Source organism: Triticum dicoccoides, chromosome 6B, assembly GCF_002162155.2.
Source record: "Triticum dicoccoides isolate Atlit2015 ecotype Zavitan chromosome 6B, WEW_v2.0, whole genome shotgun sequence".
NCBI classification, from domain to species: domain Eukaryota; kingdom Viridiplantae; phylum Streptophyta; class Magnoliopsida; order Poales; family Poaceae; genus Triticum; species Triticum dicoccoides.
In genome coordinates, this window is record NC_041391.1 from 9,182,851 (window position 1) to 9,201,509 (window position 18,659).

General features: G+C 47.2%; 1 pseudogene; it reads right to left on the reverse strand.

Annotated features, from left to right (window-relative positions):
* Positions 1-929: 929 nt before the first annotated feature.
* Positions 930-18,659, reverse strand: part of LOC119320528 — a 33,340-nt pseudogene continuing 15,610 nt past the window's right edge.

An 18,659-nucleotide genomic window follows, 5' to 3' on the forward strand; every position in this document is an offset into this window, starting at 1 on the left:
AGGTCCAGACGAACCAGGACCAATGGCCCACGTGGCTCGGCCGGCCCCCGGGGCTCACGAACCGGGTCCAATGCCACCATTGGTCCCGGTTCTGGACTGAACCGGGACTAATGGGCTGACCCGGCTTGGACCATTGCCCCCTTTTCTACTAGTGCTAGTTGGGTAAACTTCAAAAGACTAGCACAATTAAAGCAACGTACGACCTGCCCCCGCGTCGCTCTGCTCGGGGCGACACGGGAGGCGATGAAACCCTACCCGCCGGTCCTCCTTCCCCATCCTCCCCCCTCGTCGCCGCCCAAGGAGGCCTCCGGCGAAGCCCGCGTGGTCTCCCAGGACGGCGGCGGCGAGGATCTAGCTGTTTCGCTCCGCGCCAAGGGCCTAGGGTGCCAAGCGGTGGCGCCATTTTCTGCGGCGAGCTACATCGCGGGTTTGCCCCAGTCTCCTCGGTCGCGAGGGCCGCTAGTGACGGCGGGCACTGTCGCCGGTCGCAGTGGTGGGCCGGCCTCCTTCCTCAGATCTGAAGGCTACTTCCGTTCCCCTCCCAACGCTCCTCCCCGCCTGATCTGGTCGCCGGCGCCCTCTGGACGCCAGATCCGTTGAAGGTGGGATGCCTGGAGTTGCGGACTTGGACTGGGAGAAAGTCTTGGCTGGTTCTCTGGCCATGGCGGTGGCGACACCGCAGGTACCATTCTTCTCCTTGGATGCGTCGTTGAGGTCTATTCCCTCTCCCTCCCACTCAATTACTCGGGTGAAAACCCTAGTCTTGTCAAGACTAGACAACAACGGCGTGACGTGCGTCGCCATCTTCTTGAAAGTGTCATCTTGGGTATGGTAGGAGAGTGCAGAGGTGTTGCAAGGTGGTTGTTGGGTTGGGTGCGTCATCAGAGAGGGAGGTGTATATGGGCTCGAGGGACCAGTGGACGACATCATTAGTGGTGTGGTGCTTCATCTGACACATTGATGGCGGCGGATCTCGGCGGCATGGCGCAGTGGAGACCCGGCGTTCGATGCGTGGAGATGGACTCGCGCAGGAGGAGGACGTTGTCTGGCGGCATGGTGGGCTCGATGGCAGAGAGGCCTAGCAAGGTTGATGCGTCAGTATCATCTCTGAAGATGGCTCGGTGGAAGACGGTGGCGATGACACAGGAGAATGCGTCGGACCGATTTGTGCCCCAAACCCGGTATGTCGGTTGGTTGGGGCCTCCGGCTTTTGATGTTAGGCTTATATGCGATGTCTGTTTGGTAATAGGCTCAGGCATTTGGCACCCCTTCATCAAGGGGTTAGGAGTAGCGACATGTATGTTGCCAAGATGGTGGCTTCGGGGTAACTGATGTATTACTTTGTAAGGTCTCTATGAATAATTAATAAAGTAGCTACATGCATCATTCAGATGCAGAGTCAGGGGTATATCCTCCTTTTCCAAAAAAAAAAGCTAGTTGGGTAAACTTGCATACACTATGTAGGTCCACAAATTTTACATAGCAATACTTAAGAATCATAATTATTTCCCCCAAGAGCTGGTGCTGGATCTGCTGATTTAACCATTAACAAATGAGCTGCAAGGATGCACGCTTGTTGGCGCCAATGGTCAAGCATACACTGTTGTATGATCCCGAAAATAAAATAAAAAATGTGCTGCAGTAGTGTATTTATAAGTTTAATTGGCAGTGTACCCGCTGGAGATTCCCTGAGCAAATGTGCTACCTTGTGCGGTACTTGAATTTTGTCTTCGCTAAAGCAAGTTGTATAATCTGCAGATGCTCAGGACCACGTTATCGATGATACTTAAATCTTCTTATGATTGCAACAAGTCACCAAACTACCTCCTGTGCCGTCTGAAACATAAACTGAGTACTAACAAAGTTTCTCAAAATATGAATTGAGATAAGCCCATCAATAAGTACAGCCCTGAAGTCCTGAACTGAAAGGACGTTTTGCAGACTAGCAAGCATGGAATCAAGAGTACATACGCAAACATTGCAACATGACTTTGAGCGTCAAGGCAAAACCGTCTAGTAGCAATTCCTGCTTAGCTCACCAATCAATTAAAAAGGCCCAAAATAAAAAAAAGGGATAATATATATCATGTGATTATAATCTACAAAAAGTACAAGACAATATTTGCTTATTACATCCTCTCTCGTTGTTCTGTGGGTCCTGCGATATCAACTGCTGGTGACGCGAAGGAAGACAAGTGGTATCCTCACATCTTCTCTTAAAAAGGAAAATAAATATGAAACCCACATCACCCAACGTAACACCAATAACTATGTTATGGCATCTCCAACATGGATCCACTACAGGAAAGACATATGTAGCTAAGTGTTTCAAGGTACACCTCCAAGCCGAGTACCCTGAATAAAGCACGCGACATAAGTGGATCCTCGGCATATCATGGGCTAAGCCAAGCATAGCTAAAATTGCGTGTTTGTTCGGACCAACTGCTTGAGTTGGTGACTCCCCGTCTGCCACACAACTTCAAGCTCGAGCAGGCACCGTCCCCTCCGCGGCCGCTCACCACCTTGAGTACTATATCGGCAGGTTGTTGCCTTTGTCATAGGGCTTGTAACGGCTCGAAGAAATGGAGCGCCACCAAGCATGGCGCTCGGCGGCCTCTGCGAACAGGCACTAATGCCGCCACACATGCTTGTTGACCCGCCCCACGGCCTGGGTATTGCACCGGTCGGAGAGAACCAAGGAGTCCGACACTCAGCGCCGGCGCCAGCTCAATAAGGAGCTCCTCCAGCGCGCCATCGTTTAGTTGAGAGTGTTATGCCCGACTCAAGAACAAGGAGGACAGCGGAAGGCAGAGGCTGAAAGGTTGTGCCGCGAGCACGATGGTGCAGCCAGGGATGTATGCCATGACGACGGCAATGTCGGAGATGTTGGTGGCAAGGGCGTCAGAGGCTATGACTACGAGGTGACCATCCGGTTCGTGCATTTTAGTTTACATAAATTCCGTTATGTTTGGATTAACGAACACGTTCGTACGTGTTCATGGACAAATGAGTGCGCTCTCTGTTGAAGTTTTGCGATGGAGATTTCTTTAGGCGAGAGATTTCTTATAAACATGAGGCATTAACATTGAATGAACACTTGGGAGATACTAGTGTGTTTAACTATTAGCCTTCCATCAGCTATACTGTTCACACACTAGCTGACTTTCCCATGGCTTATGTGCAAGTTGTAGTTAAAAAAATAACCTATGATGTACCTGCCTTTTACAAGTCTACATCCAACGGGGGAGAGGATTCGTGGTACATAGGGACGCGAGCAAATAAATTGTGGGTCCTCTGATTGCCTCGTGATATAGAAGTTGGTTTGGTCTTTGCATGTGCTTTGACCCTCATTATCTTAGATGGGGTCCATGCATGACAGCTTCTGCAAGCTCCACCTATCCCGCCTCGCATGCTTTTTCTTTTGACTTTCAAATTTGAACATATTATATCTTTTGAACCAGAAGTCCAATTTATCTTTTAAATTTTACATTCCATTTATATCTTTCAAATTCGCTTCTATTATAACTCCGCCTGTGTTGTCCCAACATAGCCGGTCCCAAGCTCGTGTAAAGGAGGAGGGTTGTGATAGCCTTGGCGAGCCCACGTAAAAATTTAGCCACTCTTATGGAGATGAAACTCAAAAGATTTTCGATGGGGTGTAACCCTTTCAGCGACGCGACGCATTGGAACCCGGTTGTGGTGTCATATGTGCAAGGGTCGGGCCGTCACCCGCCTGGTGGCGCGCCGTATCTTGATCCGGATACGGTGGCAAGTGAGCGAGGATCAGGTCGTCGCATCCTTACTGGCGCACTACATCGGCGCCCAGATGTATTGGAAAATGAGCAAGGGTCTTCGCATTTGACTCGACGAGTGTGAAGGGTAAGGAAGCTAGCCAAGCCTATGAGGATTCACATAGGTAGCTGGAACGTAGGGTCTCGGACAGGAAAGCTTCGGGAGCTAGTTGATGCAGCGGTGAGGAGAGGTGTTGATATCCTTTGCGTCCAAGAAACCAAATGGAGGGGACAGAAGGCCGAGGAGGTGGAGGATTCCAGCTTCAATCTGTGGTACATTGGGACAGCTGCAAACAGAAATGGCATAGGCATCTTGATCAACAAGAGCCTCTAGTATGGAGTGGTAGATGTTGAAAGACGTAGGGACCGGATTATCCTCGTCAAGATGGTAGTTGGAGACTTAGTTCTCAATGTTATCAGCGCGTATGCCCCGCAAGTAGGCCACGATGAGAACACCAAGAGGGAGTTTTGGAAAGGCCTAGAAGACATGGTTAGGAGTGTGCTAGTTGGCGAGAAGCTCTTCATAGGAGGAAACCTCAATGGCCACGTGGGTACATCTAACATAGGTTTTGAAGGTGTGCATGGGGGCTTTGGCTAGGGCATCAGGAATCAAGAAATAGAAGATGTTTTAATCTTTTCTCTAGCCTACGACATGATTGTAGCTAACACCCTCTTTAGAAAAAGAGAATCACATATGGTGACTTTTAGTAGTGGCCAATACTCTAGCCAGATTGATTTCATCCTCTCGAGAAGTGAATATAGGCGTGTGTGCGTACACTGTAAGGCTATACCTAGAGAGATGTTGTAACTCAACATAAGTTGGTGGTTGATGACTTCCGCTTTCGCATTCATGCCCAGCAGGATAAGCGTGCCAAAGTCGCTAGGACGAAGTGGTGGAAGCTCAACGGAGAGGTAGCTCAAGCATTCAAGGAGAGGCTCATTAATGATGGCCCTTGGGATGAAGGAGGGGATGCAGACAATCTGTGGATGAAGATGGCGACTTCCATTCGTAAGGTGGCCTCAGAGGAGTTTGGTGTACCCAGGGGAAGTAGATGCGAAGATAAGGATACCTGATGGTGGATTGATGATTTGCAGAAGGCGATTAAAGAGAAGAAAGATTGTTTTAGATGCCAATACATGGAAAGGAGTGCAGACAACATAGAGAAGTACAAAATTGCGAAGAACACCGCAAAGCAAGCTGTCAGTGAAGCAAGGGATCGGGAGTACGAGGACCTCTACCAACGGTTAGGCACGAAGGAAGGCGAATGGGACATCTATAAGATGGCCAAGATCTGAGAGAGGAAGATGAGGTACGTTGTCCAAGTCAAATGGATCAAGGATGGAGACTAAGCATAGATAGCGGGAGTACTTCAACAAGCTGGTCAATGGGGAGAATGAGTGTTCTACCATTGAACTGGACGACTCCTTTGATGAGACCAATATGAGTTTTGTGCGGTGAATCCAGGAGTCTGAAGTCAAGGAGACTTTAAAAAGGATGAAAGGAGGAAGACGATGGGCCCTGATTGTATCCCCATTGAGGTGTGGAAAGGCCTCGGGGACATAGCGATAGTATGGCTAACCAAACTTTTCAACCTCATTTTTCGGGCAAACAAGATGCTAGAAGAATGGAGATGGAGTATATTACTACCAATCTTTAAGAACAAGGGGAATGTTCAGATTTATACTAATTACCGTGGAGTTGAGCTGATGAGCCATGCAATGAAGCTATGGGAGAGAGTCATTGAGCACCGCTTAAGAAGAATGGCAAGCGTGAACAAAAATCAGTTTGGTTCATGCCTGATAGGTTGACCATGGAAGCCATTTTCTTGGTACGACAACTTATGAAGAGATACAGGGAGCAATAGAAGGACTTGCATATGGTGTTCATTGACTTGGAGAAGGCCTATGATAAGATACCACGGAATGTCATTTTGGGGGCTTTGAAGTCCCAACAAAGTACATTATCCTCATCAAGGATATGTGCGATAATATTGTGACAAGTGTTCGAACAAGTGATGTCGACACTGACTTACCGATTAAGATAGGACTGCATCAGGGGTCAGCTTTGAGCCCTTATCTTTTTGCATTGGTGATGGATGAGGTCACAAGGGATATACAAGGAGATATCCCATGGTGTATGATCTTTGCGGATGATGTTGTGCTAGTTGAGGATATATAGTCGGACGGGGGTAAATAGGAAGATAGAGTTATGGAGACAAACCTTCGAATAAAAAGGGTTTAGTCTTAGTAGAACTAAAACCGAGTACATGATGTGCGTTTTCAATACTACTAGGTGTGAGGAGGATGAGGTTAGCTTTGATGGGCAGGTGGTGCCTCAGAAGGACACCTTTTGATATTTGGTTTCATGCTGCAGGAGGATGGGGGTATTCATGAAGATGTAAACCATCGAATCAAAGCTGGATGGATGAAGTGGCGCCAAGCTTCTGGTACTCTTTGTGACAAGAGAGTGCCACAAAAGCTAAAATGCAATTCTATAGGATGGTGGTTTGACCCGCAATGTTGTATGGCTTTGAGTGTTGGCCGGCTAAAAGGCAACATGTTCGACAATTAGTTGTGGCAGAGATGCGTATGTTGAGATGGATGTGTGGCCCCACAAGGAAGGATCCTGACTGGAATGAGGATATATGAGATAGAGTTGGGGTAGCACCAATTGAAAAAAAAGCTTGTCCAACATCATCTGAGATGGTTTGGGCATATTCAGCCTAGGCCTCCAAAAGCTCCAGTGCATAGCGGATCTAAAGCGTGCGGAGAATGATAAGAGTGGTCGGGGTAGACCGAATTTGACATTAGAGGAGTCCGCTAAGAGAGACCTGAAGAATTGGAGTATCACCAAAGAACTAGCCATGGACAAGGGTGCGTGGAAGCTTGCTATCCATGTGCCAGAGCCATGAGTTGGTTACGAGAGCTTATGGGTTTCACCTCTAGCCTACCCCAACTGGTGCTGGCCTCTCCTCTTTTGCCGTTCCTACTGGGTGGTGACTGGCATGGGGGCTTGCCATTCCTCGAAATAATGGTGGTGGTCCTAGTATAATTCTCACATCAAGGCAGCGTTTAGCGTGTCTGCTCCTCTTTGATCTGGCCATCAGATGTGTTCTGGGTATTCTGTTAGAGACCTTCTCGGATTGTCGTATGAAGCTCCTGGATATCTGGATAGGATGGAATCCGGTCGTGCACACACACATCCACCCGTGTGGCTTCATGACTGTGTGGCACGAAGCATCGCTAGTTGTTGAAACGATGGGACATGTCGGCATCTCGATTTCCATGATGTACACTGTTGTGGAGAAGGTCATGGTGGCTGAGATTGGAGGACCAGTGTTGGCGGAGGGGTCCTTCGAGGAGCTGAAGATTTTCCTTCACAGGGGGCGGTGATCTAATTTGGATCTGGTAACTGTGAGCCTCGTGTTTGCTGATTTGCAGCAGCAACCTTGGCAAGTGGGGGCAGCACTGGAGGAAATTAAGTTTAGTGGCGCTCCTAGAGTGCTGAGTCTTGACTTTCAGGGTGAAAATCTAAGTTCTGACATTCACTGGTTGTGCCTGGCAATGGCCTTGCTGAAGGAATTATTTTGAGAGCTCTTACTTTCTCAGGGTGAAAACCTAAGGTCTTCGATCGGGCGATGACGGCGCTTGTGCACTGTTTCCCTCCTTGGAGGTGTGACCTTTGGAGAACTTTTTGTATTTCGGGTGTTGTCTTTGGTTGTAGTTTGTTGGGTTGCTATTGCGAGGAGTTAATTACCGTGGCGGGGCCTCTTTTTCATTTTCTTCTTCTCTTTCTCTTTCACGCTGTGTGCATCCTAGATGTCGTTCGTCACATTTTGTTTGTGCAGAGGCTGGGTGTAGTTGGTATCTCCGTGATACTAATATATTCCCTTTATAAAAAAGTTGGAATCATTATTAATTCTAGTGGTTACGGAACAATTTATTATGCAAGTGTGACCAAGTCTTTATTTCCTAAACAGATTGCGATGGCTGATGATGAGCACTATACTGCAACTAGGGTGAGGTCACATCCCAATCCACTGACCGAATGACGGTTTTAGCAACAATGCTAGATATATATAAATCTACAAATGTTTTACTGAACTTTTCAAACCAATCCTCTTCTCCCCTCGGAATTCAACTGGGGTGGGCCCCTTCATCCTCCGATTATCAATCATAATTCTCCACATCAGCTTGTTTGTAAATAATTGAAGTAACATTTTGTAGATGTAGTATTACTCTGTTTTTAGGCATCCCAAGCCATGAGTCATATTAGTTAATCTATTCTGATTAAATTCTACATACATGTACGTGTTCAATGACTTGCTTGTACACACGAACTGTGCCACGGAAGATTCCAAACTACCGCATCATTATGTATGTATTTTCAGCTGGGATGTTACACATATATTCAAAACTGCAAGATTGAACATAACAAGGTTGCATTTATTAACTGTTAATCCCTCTATATAAAATTATAAGACGTTTTTGTAGTCTAAACTAGCCTAAAGAAAAGTCTACAAAAACGTTTTATATTTGGTTACAAACGTAATATTTGTTTAGTTAATTGGAAGGTAGCAGTATGTCTTCGGGGGTCTTATCCTTAATGACGTACGTCAGTACAAAAATGCCGAGTCAGATTGGTGTGACCTCTCCGCAATTACTCTACCAATCAATCGGTCCTTTTGTTGGTTGAGTTATTTTATGACAAGCCTTAGGTCGTCATGTTTAGGCAGCTAGTAGCAATATACTCCATCCGTCCTATAATATAAAAGCGTTTTTATACTACAAAATGCTCTTCTATTATGAGATGGAGGGAGTAGGTACTAACTCGTTGACGGTGAGAACAAAACGACTCACGAAATCATATAGATTATTCTTACTTGATCGATGAATAAAACATGGACCCAAACGACGAGCACACCTAGCCATGATAAGATTGCATTTGTTAACTGTCACTTGTTTGTTGTACTTATTGTGCGCATGACAGGGGATGGCCAACAACCACAGATCAACCCGGCAATCCGACCCATGGGTGGCCATGCCCATGGGCACCCGAGCCGAATGGGTAAGGTATGGGTCGCCATATTCATCCATGGGTTAGCCCAATGGGTAACCCGATTAGTCATGGGTAGGGTATGGGCATAATGTTTTTCCCGTGGGTCACCCGATTAATATTAATGATTAAAATATTATATTGTGTGTGGATGTTTTGGTGAAGATACTTGCTAATTATAATTTTCTTTAGAACAACTCAACGCTGCCAGTAGCTATGCAATGTAGCACAACAGCAGAGAGCTTTCTTGTCAACGCACGACTACTACGCCAACAGCCCAAACGAGTTCGGCCCTGAATCATTTCTCTTGTGCACACAACATATGTATATGTATAATGGGCCAAGTTCTCAAAACAAACGATGGGCCTAAGCATTGTTCAGCCATCTCAGCCCATGGTAGATATGCAGCATGGGGCACTGGCAAAAGTGGGCAGACGCAGCTAAGATTAGTACCACCTCGCCCAGCTAAGGAGAAGTGCGGCTTCGGCATCACTATAAAGGTAGCAGGTCCACTACTAGTTCCTTGCGCTCGGCCATGTAAATATACGTAGTACTATGCGCGACTTGGTTCGCCACTATAAAAATACTACTGTAAGCCAAAATTAAAACTAATAATAATTTTAGTCATGCCCGATGGGTGCCCGATTAGGTCGGGTAACCCGATGGGTTAGGGCATGGGTCTGATCTGAGACCCGTGGGTAGGGTCGTGGGCGCAAGCTTGACCCGATAAATGGTTCGGGCATGGCTCTCTTCGAGGTCGACCCGGCCAAACCTGACCCGACTGCCAGATCTGCAAAATAAAAAAGAACAGATTAAATAATCACTTATTCTCGCGTACATAATCACTTTCATCTGAACTACAAAGTGGATAATAAACCATGGTGTGTAGACATAAGAGCTGCACGATGTCTGAAGTTATCTATCACATTTGATTGTCGCCAAGCTGCGAATGCAGAATAGCAGACGAAATGACGATCAACGTCATTTCCTGCAACTATTTCCCTTTTTTAGAGGGTGTGCAACTGTTTCCATGACCACAATGGTCGCCTTTTTGTTACTGGCTTTTGGCCAGCTAATGCGCAAACCTTATTCGGCACTTATGGCACTGTATTTAGGTGTTTTTGCCAGGTGGCACACATTCTCCTTCTTTTTTTAAGACATTCTTCTTCGCCGTTTGATTCACTTGGGCCCGTCTTGTTAAGCGTCTTTCGATCGAAAGCTCTTTTCCGGCTGGGAAGCTTCAGGCTGGTTTTGGGATGCTTCTGGAAGTTTTTGGTCCGGGTTTTTTTTATATTGTTTTTGCTGGGTTCATTGTTTTCCTTTTTCGGTTTCTCACTCTGGTTTAATTTTTTTCTTTTTTGTTCAACCTTTTTCATATATATTTTCAAACCCGATTTTTTTACCAAATATGACTTTTTTCCTAAATTGTGAAATACTATTAAATTTGTTGACCATTTTAAGTAATCAAATTTCATATTTCTGAACTATTTCTAAAATTTAAATTCATTAACTTTTTCTCAAATTGTGTGGACTTCCTTTCAAATGTTTTAAACTCTTACCAATTGATGATATTCTTGTCTTCAAATTTTCTGACATTTTTCTCAAGTTGCGTGAACTTCCTTTCAAATGTTTCAAACATTTTTTTTGCCAAGTGAGCCAACCTCTGGTCATGGCGCCACAAGAGCATTTCCTATTCGGCACCTTGAGTGGTTGTATGTGGCGCTTCGCAACTTGGAGCAGACCCACCCCCCTCAGCTCCGGGCCAGCACATTTACTCTTTCTTTGTAAGCTTTATTCCGTATTTGGGATGCTTCTGGAAGCTTCCATTCTGGGTTGTTTCAATCATTTTCTCTCTAAGGTTTTTTGTTCGTTTTATTTTTTTTCCCTTTTTCAGTTTCTCACTCCGGATTTACCTTTTTTCCCTTTTCATGTCTGTTCTTTGTTCATCATTTTTCATATATTTTTCAAATGCATGTAGTTTTAAGAATTGTTTTTAATTTGTGAACTTTTCTCAAATTGCATGCACTTTCTTTCAAATGTTGTGAGCCATGATCAAGGTATGAACATTTTTAAACAAAAATAATGAAGTTTTTCCAAATTCATGATTTTTTAGAAATTTATGAAATCTCTCAAATTTATGAAGCTTTTCAAATTGGCAAAAAATTTAAAATCTTGTCAACTTTTTAAAATTAACAAAATCAATTCAAACGGAAGAATCTTTTCCAGATTCATGAGTTTTTTGGAAATCAACGATCAGTTTGGTCACCGGTCAACTGGTCAAACTTTTTTGAGGCAAGTGAGCGAGGCGTGAGCACTAGTTCTGTTCCTGCCGCTACATGAGCATTTCGTGTTATTCTTAGAAAATGCAACACGGAAAAACGTAGCTGTGTAGTTTCCTTTTGCTCTTCTTCTTTTCCTTCTCAATTTTGTATTATTTTTTAAACCGCACACGTGGAGAAATATTGGCCTCACTTCGGAATGTTGATTGTGGCCGAGGGTGGTGGTGGTGATGGTGGCCGAGGGGGTGGTGATGGTGGTGGTGGTAGTGGTGATGATGGCCGAGAGGGTGGTGGTGGCCATGAGAGTGGCGACGTTGATTAATTTGCCGATGACCTCGTTTGAGTGGTGGTGGCCGAGAGGGTGGTGGTGCATGCCAAAGATTGGCTCGATCCACAACATATACATGCTATGTTTGTGGTGATTTTGAATCAAACATTGTGTTTGAAGTGATGTCTTTTGGGCGAACTTCGCATGTTTAAATGCGAAAAACGCGGTGATGAAACTTTGTCTTATGACGATTATTTCTATCCATGCGTTCATTTGAATGAATTTAAGATATGTATTGTGTAGTGTTTGAAGTTGGTGTGGCTAGGACACGAAATTGAGACTGTTTACTCCACTAACTTTTAGTGAATAGGCTAGGTGCGGCCATCGTTAGTGGAGTACCGCTACGGCCTGAAGGTGCGACGCAACGGTAGCAGACGGGTCGGGGCAACGATAGGAAGACATCGGGGCGACGGCAGCAACAGTGGGTCGCGGCGCTACGGGCCGAAGGGGCGACATAGTGGCGGCGTGCGAGACAGTGCATACGTGGGGGCCTCAGGCGGCGACAGGAGACCGCGTGCCACACTCGCTACAGCCCAATAGGGCGTTGCAGCGGCAGCACGAGGGTCGGTGAAGCCACATGGACGACCTGGATAGGACATCCTCGGGGCGGCGGTAGACCGCGAGCCGCGATACGACAGGCCCGAAGGGGCGACACAGCGACATCACGCTGGTCGGTGCAATCACGGGGAGAACCACGGGACGGTGGCGCTGTGGCCCGACGAGGCGACGCAACAGCAGCCTGATGCTCGATCGGTGTAGGGGCACGCTGTACTCCGGACGGTCTTCACGGGACATGTGGAGGCACGCGTAACCAATGTGCCAGGTCGGGTGCACGACGTAGATGAGGCGGATCACGGCGGCGGGCGGGTGATCAATCCGATCACGCGCGAGGTCGGTGATGCCGTTTCGTGGAGGCGGGGTTGTCTTGGAGTCCCAGCTGAAGCCGGTAGCGACGGACGACATAGGAGGACATGCAGACTAGTGCTTCAGCAATGGCTCGCGGGCGGTCAATACAACGTCGGCGCCCGGGCAGTAACGCCCGCGCGGCCAACGCAACAGCGGCACCCGAGCGACCAGGCACGAACTGGGGAACGCAACAACGTGCGGACGAGAATGTACATGCGTGGCTGAGGTGGGAGGTGATGTAGGAGACCCGATGGGAGCAGGGCGGTGACGGCCGGCATAAATCGACGAGCGGACCGCCGCGCGATCGGTGCCTGTGTTGGGCTGCTTGTCACAACCCTAGTCAGTGCTTGCATTAGAGTGATGCATGATGTTTAAATTTTTCACAAACTTGAAATGGGGATGGCATAAACCCCAGCACAACTTAAACCAACTAGGGTTTACTAAATATTTTTCAATGAACCTGAAATGCCCTTCAAAAATGTTCATCATTTTTGTCTTGGTCTAGAACCTCTGCCAAAAATGGTTCACATTTTTCTAGGTCACCTTGGGTCACTGAATTAAATCATAAGTAATTTGCATTTGGGCAATTAAATTCTATAAATTATTTTAAATGTCCAAATAATCATGAAAGGAAATGAGGGCTGTTGGAAATATTGCATGTATGTAGGATCTGATGTAAGTCTTGCTGAGTACCTTTGTAATCATGTTTGCTTAATAAAATGTTGCAGAGGAGAACACTGGCCCCTCCGATGGGTTTTATGTAGATCTCTATGTTGACGAGTAACTTGCCGCCCAAGTTGTGACCCTGAGCTTGTGAAGGGCCTTTGTAGATAGACAAGCTTCCTCAAGCCTTCTTTCTTTCTAGTTGTCTGTACTCAAAAAAGTTTGCTTCCGCATGTGCTTGTATATTTGTATGACTTAAGTGTCGGGTCGTGTGAGCCCTACCTGTATGGATATGTTATGTATGGCTCTCTGGAGCCTTTAAATAAAGTACTTTGAGTTGTAGATTTTTGTTGTGATGTTATGTTGTATTTGCATACTAGATTATTGTTGGCGCGCGTTGCTGCGCCCCTCTATTTCTACAATGAAATGTTATGAATTTTCTTAGATATATGAAGAAATAAATTTGCCTAAACCTATAGGTTTTGTTAGCACAATATATCATATGAATGTCTTTTCTAGGGCTAGAGGAGGTAATGTTAATTGGTTTGCTTGGGAAGTGCATATATAAACATATATTAATTGGTAGTCAAAGTTAACCGGCATTCAGTAAAGCAATGTTGTAGGACTGGGAAATTTTCTTTGATCTAATGTGCTAAAGTTAGTTCGGGTTTGTTCTAAACTTTTGATTATTCTTTTAGTGAAACGCTGAACTTTTGAAGGTAAATGTTTTGTAATTGATCAAGCACATAAGAAGGCAAACGCCAGGTAATGCTATTTGATTATTTTGTGAGACTTTGCAGCTAGGCCAACTGGCCAAGCCTAGACAAAGAAGTGCAAGTAGATCAGGAGATCCAGGAGGGACATACCTCTCGACTTTCTTCAGCACAATTACCCACGAGAGAGAAAAATCAGAGGCTGGAGATGAAGAACGGAGTCTACCCAGCAGCACTTCTTCAATGAGCAAACTCTATCTTCCGGCTAGCACTCTCCTTAACCAAAAATATACATATATTGAGCGGAGAACTGAGCTGAACATAAAGTTACTACTGCCACGCAAATGCTCTCGGTTATATTGGTAGTTAAAGAACACACAATCAGCAGCTACATACCTAATCCTGGCAGATCACGAAATCCCTAAAAATCAAGCATACGGCTACCTACACCACAGGAACACAGGGTCGGAATTCCCCAAACAGCTTCCAGAAATTTATGCAATGAGGTCAGCGACGAAGAGATCAGAGGAACTCGCGTCCCCGGCTGTACCTCGGAGGAGGTGTGATCGGTGGGCGGGATCCCACAGATAGGTCCGTCAGGCATCGGACGCATGGCGAATCTGGCCTGCCAGCTCGGCGCGGTCGGCTTGCTTCGGCTCACCATCCGGTACATGCTCGAGAGTGGCGTGGATCGGGCGGCAGGTGTTGGTGGGATATGGAAGGGGTTGGGGAAGCGGTCAGATCGATTGCAATCGCCGCCGCCGTCGTCGTACGCAGCATGTCGCTCGCGGCTCGCTTCACACACAACGCTTCAGTGCGTGATATTTTTTCCTTCAGCCGCAGATATACCAAAGGCCCAGTAGGCCCAAATAAGGGTAGATGGCCAATTTTGTTACTGGAGCAGCGGCTAAGCCCGTGTAGCTCTCTACAGTGCGCAACTTAGGCCCAGGCGCGACTGTAGGTAGATTCAATGGCTAGAGACGTCCACGACTACAGATCGACGACCGAAAATGCTGATAGACGGAGAAGGCTGGAACAATGTGCGGTTGTAATATATCTAAATATCGAGCATATTGTGTGTATGATTTGAAATGCTTGGTATGTGTGGGACCCGACAACCTAGTTGTTTATTCTTGGTAGCCTCTCTTATCGGGAAATGTCTCCTAGTGCTTCCATTGAGCCATGGTAGCTTGCTACTCCTCCGAAACATTTAGGTTGGTCGGCATGTGTCCTTCTTCGTTCCTGTGTCTGTCCCTTCGGGTAAATGTCACGCATCGTTTCTTTAAGTCCTTGTTGCTTGCTACGACTTGGATTCATACGTTGTTGATATCGACCGTTCGTTGCTGGGTCATATATGACTGTCTCTGTAAATTAATGCCACCTTGGGTTAACGAATAGTCATGTCATCCCAGGTTCTTTGTCATATGGATGCTAGCGACACTATCATATACGTGAGCCAAAAGAAGCAAACGGTCCCGGGCCAGGTAAGGTGGCATCCGTCGGAATATCATGCGTGAGGCCGCAAAGTGATATGATGTGTTACATGCTAGATCGGTGTGACTTAGGATCGGGGTCCTGACATCGCCGCATTGCGCGAGGCCGCCGGGTCGGTGAAGAGGCCGACTGGTCGCGCCGGTGTTGGCGTAGAGACATGTGGTCCATGGCGGTGGGCGGGCGACACAAACCGATCTTTGATTGAACAACCAATAAAAAAAGCCGATCAAGGCGGCCTGCAAGGGAGAAGAATCCGGATCATGAGATTGGGAAATGACTCTCTAGGACAACCGGTCAACACAACCGGAGGACGAACCCTAGGTACGGGCGGCGCGGCCCCCAGGGGCGGTCAAGGAGGCCAAATGCTCAGGAGGCGTCGCGGGGCGAAATCAGGGAGCAGCGACTACGGTTTTTATCGATTTGGCTGATACCATGTAGATGTGCATGCTCTAGCTTATGCAGCCAAAAAAAGGATTTGATGGAAAAGACTAGGCAGCACATTTATACGTCTACACTCCTCCTCACGTGTGGCTCCCTTAGACTAAACGTGGAACGAAAGTGGACTGCAATTTAACCGCGCCAACCGGGTCTTGAACTCAAAACCTCTTGATTTCGATACCATGTTTAAAGGGATAAAGTGATTGACAGAATATGATGGTTGTATATTGCTTGAGATCATTTTGAAGTACAAGGCAAAATGCAACAAATCCTACGATATTCTATATTTCTTAAATAAACATTATACTCAACAAACGAATTGCCATTCTGTTGCTGATTATGCAGATCAAAATGCAGTGGAGAAATTGGCTTTAAAAAGCACTCCTGTGAGCTGAGCAGCCTGTTTCACCTTGAGAGGACACCAGACAGTACCAGTACCTATTCATTTGCTCATAGACCGTAGACAGTGTTTCATGCAGTTCACGCAGTTTGCAGTTGGTGTTAGAATAGATCTGAGACGCTCCCTTAATCTACCAATGACCAAGCAATCAAACAAGGCACGACACCGGGATTTGTTAACGAGGCTCGCCGATATGGCTACATTCTTGAGGTCTGACTACGGGCGCTACTCCTCGTGGCACCGTCACAATACCGCACATCGGCCATCCGGGTGCCGGCACACGCCGCCGTCTCCCCCTGCATGCATGCATATGCTATTATGCCGACGTAGGTTACATTGTGTGTTTACCATCACTATATATGAGAGGCTAGGACACAACTTCCACTTTGTCTACACACAGTCCAAAACCAGTCCAACTGTAACCTACCTTGTATAATAATATTCGACATAATTCTAACAAACTCCATCTTGGTGGATATTCTCCACCATCTTGGATTCATCTATGCGTCTAATCTCCATGTACATTGGACTTGAGATACGCCATGAGCACCGTTGCTACTCCCAGACTCCATATGACTCCATCTGCAACTGTATTCCCTTCTCGTCTTCTTCAAAGTCAACACTAGAGCACAATTAAGTTCCTCATTACTGTACCTTGTGCTCCCAACTACCGGAGTATCCGACAACGCCATCACACACCGACAACTGATCTGTGTGAAAGTGTATAACTCACATGTTGGACGCCACATATAAGAGTTACCTGAACTCAACATCACCACTCTTTCTTGATCGTCTGTCTGAACTGGAAGGAATTTCAATGTCCCCCCTATGTCACTCTGAGTCAAATTCACAGTTGTCTCACCCTTTTCCCGGATAGTCTCTGACATGTTCCACAGCTATAGCACTCCGCCTTCATCTGTACTTGTCATCTGCACTTTGCCATGTACACTGAACACCACAGAATATACAGCCATGTACTCTCTCAACTCTAGACAATTTCAAACTTTTCGTCACTTTCTCAGATTCTTCATGGTCAAATCCTGTCCATCAACAGGCACCGATAGACCCAGTCACCAACTTGAATCTGGTACTCGTCAACACTGCTACAGCATCCCTGACACAATTTGTCTGACCACATGTCTGACCACTAGTGCCTTGACTAGTCGCTGTGTCCCGTGCTTACTGCACGCCTCACAGCTATTACCGCGCCGAGCCTCTGCTGTCCTGGTCGAGTCTCTGGTGTAGCTAGCCCACACTGCATCAACCCACCATCGATCATCACCGACCGATGCCGAGTATCACGTCTCCATCAAACCACTAGTACCCAGTCCGATCCACGTGTCTCTCGCTATACCCGCTGAAATAGGCTTCAACTCTCCATACATTTATGTCGTAGCCCCTCCATCAGCACAGAGTGAGGTCTTCCACTAGACTCTAGCTCCACCTTCAACATGACTTCATGTAGCTGGCCGTGCTACCCTACGCCCTATCGACTTCAAGCTCTCATGTGTACAAGGCCTTGAATCAACCCCACGCCATAGTCTTGTCGAAGCCGCACAAGCCCGCAGGCCTGCACCACGTGTTTTCACGCCCTAGAAGTTGGCCACCATCAGCATCACGATTCTATGCCATCGTCGCTGAAATCACCGCCGTCTTCTGCTTTGACCGACATCCCCGTCGATCCGTCAGACAGTCCAGTCCAACCCAGCCAAAATTATTCGACTACAACCATGCTCCACCCTACGTCGTGTCCGTCCTGCAGATCTTCGTGCCTTGCTTAACGCCCTATGTATGCATGATCATGCCACGATGCGCTCTAGACTCCTCCAAGCCTTACACGCACGCCATCATCCTTGCCATGCGCCACAGACCCTCACGCTGCCATCATAGTACACAAGCATGTACACAAGAAATAAAAGCCAAAGTCCCCCACAGCCTTCCCGTGCACTTCACTGTGAAGATCAATGAAAAATATCCAAAACTCCACCACCACGTGCTCCTGTAGGTTTATGTCAACGAAATATGTATATGGCAACTGTGTGGCAGATTGCAAAACTGCCACACGATCTCATCAACGTCGGTTTTGAATCTAGAGGACATGATCCCGCTTGGCCGCCCCCTGTTATCTCTCTCCCTCATCCGGTCTAGCCGCGCTACCAGGAAGGCTTCGTGCGCCCGCGCGATACGCTCGGCACCGGCCGCGCCGGCAGGCGTCGGTCGCCGGCGTCCTTGCCCGCGTCAGCCCCTTCTCCTTCCCTTCCTCCTCTCCATCTCCTCCCTCCTCTCTCTGCGCCTGAGCTCGTGCGGATGCAGCTCCGCCTCCCGGCCTCCCTCTGATACTCCTTCAAACGCCCAACCATGCCCACATCGCTCCGGCGACCCAGCCACCCCCGACGATCTGAGCTGAGCTCCGTCGCACTCCACCCTGCATGCTCTTGCTCTTGGTGGTGCAGATGTGAGTTGGGGATGGTGACCATTACCCCTTCCCTAGTGTTTGCAAGGGACTGCAGCAGCTGGTGGTTTGCATCGCCGCACACCCGCGCTTGCTTGGTATGCTTAGACTACAGGATTCTCGCAAAGTCTGACGGAGA